This window comes from Pinus tabuliformis, chromosome 5_2, assembly GCF_031772625.1.
Source record: "Pinus tabuliformis cultivar Carrire ecotype Pingquan chromosome 5_2, CPIR1, whole genome shotgun sequence".
In the NCBI taxonomy this organism is placed as follows: Eukaryota; Viridiplantae; Streptophyta; class Pinopsida; order Pinales; family Pinaceae; genus Pinus; species Pinus tabuliformis.
In genome coordinates, this window is record NC_142306.1 from 1,037,880,618 (window position 1) to 1,037,885,043 (window position 4,426).

Consider the following 4,426-nt stretch of genomic DNA (forward strand, 5'->3'; position numbering starts at 1 on the left):
CTACCATCACATCTATCGCACAGAGAGAAAAGGAAGATCGTTCAGCAAAGTGCTAGGTACAGCTGGATAAGTGGGTGTCTCTTTCACACAGGACTTGATCAGGAAATTCGAAGATGCATCAAAGAAGATGAAGTTTATGATATACTGAAGGCTTGCCACGATGGCCCTTGTGGAGGGCATTTTGCAGACAAAAGGACAGCACATAAAGTTCTTCGAATGGGTTACTATTAGCCCTCACTTTTTAAGGATGCGAGGAAATATGTCAAGGCTTGTGATAGCTGTCAGAGAATGGGCCAGCATAATCACAGGGATGACATGCCTCTTAACCCCCAGGTAATACTTGAACCTTTTGAAAGATGGGCGCTAGATTTTATAGGTCCCATCAATCCTCCATCCAATCGAAGAGTTTATATACTGGTTTGCACAGATTATATGACTAAGTGGGTAGAAGAGAAGGCACTTATCAAAGCTAATGAAGAATCTGTGTTAACTTTTTTATTTGAAGAAATCTTTGTTAGTTTTGGTTTGCCTAGAGAACTAGTCACAGATGGAGGACCTCCTTTTAATTCTCATGGCTTCAAAGATATGCTCCAAAAATATCACATTAAGCATAAAATGACTACACCCTATCACCCCCAAGCAAATGGGCAAGTGGAAAGTACAAACAAAGTCATAGAAGCCATTTGAACAAAGACAGTCAAGGAGAATAGGAGGGACTAGTTTCAAAGGTTGCCTGAAGCATTATGGGCTTACAGAACTACTTGGAGAAACACTACCGTTTTTTCACCCTATGAATTGGTCTATGGTAAAAATGATGTTTTTCCTGTGGAATTTGAGATCAAAACCATAAGGACTGCTTTAGCTATTAACCTTGATTTGACAGATGCACAAATAGCCAGGTTGCAGCAGCTTCAGGAATTGGATGAAAAAAGATTGGATGCCATCCATCAGACAACCATGATACAACAGCAAAGAACTAGGTGGCATGACAAAATTATTAAGCACAAGCAGTTCCAAAAAGGTAATTGGGCCTTACTGTACGACTCCCGTTTTGAAAATTTTCAAGGGAAATTAAGAACAAGGTGGCTAGGACCTTATGAAGTAGATGCTGTTTTTCCAAATGGAACAGTCAGACTCCTAACGATTGATGAAAGCAGAACACCATTATTAGTGAATGGATATCGACTCCATTTGTATCAACGGCCTATTTCTAAAGAAGATTTCAAAGCCACTTGCATGACAGATATACACTATACCTTTTTGGGGGAATCTGTTATCCCTCAATGCACTTAATTTCTTGTTTATGTATTTATTTTTAGATTAGATTTTTTTCAAACTAATAATCCCTGTCAAGTGTTGCCATGTTACAATTAATTATTTTGCAGATTTTAGTTTTGGAGGATCGCTGAGAACGAAAATTCCAAAAGAATCACTTTGCAGCCTGGGAACATCTTTCAGACCATAAATCATTTCTTTCCCATTTTCCTGTTGCTGCAACACCATTTCCTGTTGCTACAACACCATCTTCCCGTTGCTGCAACACCACTTCCTGTTGCTGCAACACCACTTCCCGTTGCAACACCATTTTACCGTTGCTGCAACACCACTTCCCGTTGCTGCAACACCACTTCCTGTTGCTGCAACACCACTTCCCGTTGCAACACCATTTTCCCGTTGCTGCAACACCACTTCCTATTGCTGCAACACCACTTCCTGTTGCTGCAACACCACTTTCCGTTGCAACACCATTTTCCCATTGCTGAAACACCACATTCCAATACTTAACACCAATATTTTTCATTCTTTTACTAAAGAGTACCAACTTCCTCATTTGTGTTCCCGAAAAATGAACCATTATTCTAATGGAACATATCATTCGTCATCAAAAGAACCAGCCATGCACCCCGATAATTACATTTCTCCATTACTACTTCCTGCCAATAATAAAGATCGACCGTATTTTTATAAGTATAGACCCTTTTTTATTGATCTAGCAAAAGACAAGATAAGACTTTATGGCGCAAACAACTAAAGGTAAATATAAAGGTACGCATGTTTAAGTTTGGGTATTAAATTATAGTTAATGTGGAGATGTTGATACGACTACCGAAATCATTGTACTACCAATCAGATCATTCGGCCGTAGATTTGGGGGAATTACCAAAATATTGTTATGATGACATAACACGTCAATCACCGCCGCCCCTAATTCTCCCAGTAGTATCTAAGTCACCTCGACTGTACTGTACCGTATCATAACCTCATTTGCAATGGTTTACTCTGTCTCGACCTCGACTACTCGGCTCTGCACTGTGTTTGTTGTCTGAACCAACAACTATGGGAGTAAATCTAATTACGCATGAACCTGGTTCAACAACATTGCTGGAACTCTACCCGGAAGCCTATCAGATTTTTCTTCAAGTAGGATGGGTAGAGTATTTCAGAAGACTGCCAGATTTTAACTCACACCAAGTTCTAGAGTTCACATGCAACTTAAGAGAAGGATTTTCCATCGTCCAGGGAGTGCAAATTCCGGTGACAGAAGAAGCTATAGCCCAAGTCTCCGGGTTACCAACCAATGGTACGTGCTGGTTTAGTAGAAAACATCTTATTCTGAATGCGCAGCAAGACTTTCTCCTACCAGGCGAACATGTTGAAGCCAAAGGCAGAGCGGTCGCACTTCGGTCACTGCCCCCACCGTGGCCAAAGGTTGCAGAGTTCGTTAAGCAATATTTGACATGCGAAGGTCGTTATCAGGTAATTTACCAACATGACTTCGTTTTGTTAAATCATTTGAGGCATGGTCAGTTAATAAATATGCCTTATTATCTATTGGGTTGTCTAAAAAATATGTCACGTTATACTGTAAATGCAAAGCATCAGCTCCTTTCCCTGAAACACCATCGCTTAGCCCAACTTCTGATAAATAGAGGCTTTGCTCTAAACCACCCACCCCCCCTCGTTAATCCTCCTCAGCAAGCAGAGGAAATTCCCCAGCAAATACCCCAGGAAATTCCCCAACAATCAGAGCAAATATCCCAGGAAATTCCCCAACAATCAGAGCAAATAACCCAGGAAATTCCCCAACAGTCAGAGCAAGTATCCCAAGAAATTTCCCAACAGGCGGTTGAAAATCAACAATCAGCAGCAGAAACACCCCTGCAGAGGACCCCATCCCCCAATGAAGCTCAACCATCCACCCCTGTACTCCATATTTCCACCGATGATTCCGATGATAATAAACCCATCATCTTTCACAAAAGGAAAAAGCAGCAGGAAATTGTAACCCCACCAAAATGAAGAAGAACCAGGGCTTCACTTAAAGAAGCTTCTATTGCCGATAGTTCCCCTATTTTAAAGGAAAGTAGTGGTAAGAGAAAAATCACTGATTTTCCTGTCCCCTTACCAAGACAACGAACAAGATCGTATGTAGCAACTAAAACCATTATCCCTAGTTCCCCACCCATCATCCTAAAATCCCGCATCCTAACAAGCCCTAAGCATTCATCTCCCTCACCCTCTATTGCTGAAATGCAGAGCATTGACAGTTTTGTGACATTATTTTCTTTAAAAGAGGCAGCTGTTACACAAGAACCAGCTGCCGAAAAATCCAAAATAGACGCCCAAGGTGATATTGGGCAAGTGGCTGTTACACAAGAACCAGCCACTGACCCAACAGGTGATACACAAGAACCACCTGTTGGGGAACAAGAAGATAATGACCTGCATGTGGCTGATACACAAGAACCAGCCACTAACCCAACAGGTAATACACAAGAACCACCTGTTGGGGATGCCAATGACCAAATTGATGATGAACAACAACCCCTGCCTCCACTCGAATCTGCAGATACACAAGCCCCGGCCACTTTAGCCTCCCTACAGGAAGAAATTGAGTTTTTAAAGTCTCAAATTAAGGATTATCAGCAGGAGATAATAATGGTTAAGGAATCTTATCAAAACGAATTCAATTTGCACACCTTAGCACAGGTAGCATCTGCAGCCGAAAAAAGTCAATACAATGAATATATGTGCAGTGAGTGTGGTGAGCTTTACACTCAAGCGGGATACAAGATAGTCGAAGTTGTGATGACTGGATCTCTAAGAGTGGCAAAAGAAGAAACAGAACAACCTGCTGCTACACAAGAACCAGCAGGTTCCTCAAGAATTTTAGAGGAGGATATAAAACTACCCCAGCCTACCCGAACTATTACAGAACAGAAATCCTTTACTGATGCCTTTACACAGACTGAATCTCCCTGTGTCAGCAATGCTCACACTGATACCTCTAGTTTTCAAGAACCAAAGGATACATGGAGAACAGAATATGAGCTTTCACAAGGGAAAGCATTCCAACAGCAAAAGTCAACCTGGTTCAGCTATGCATACAAAAATTGGGATGCACTTGAACAGTTTCGAGCTCAAC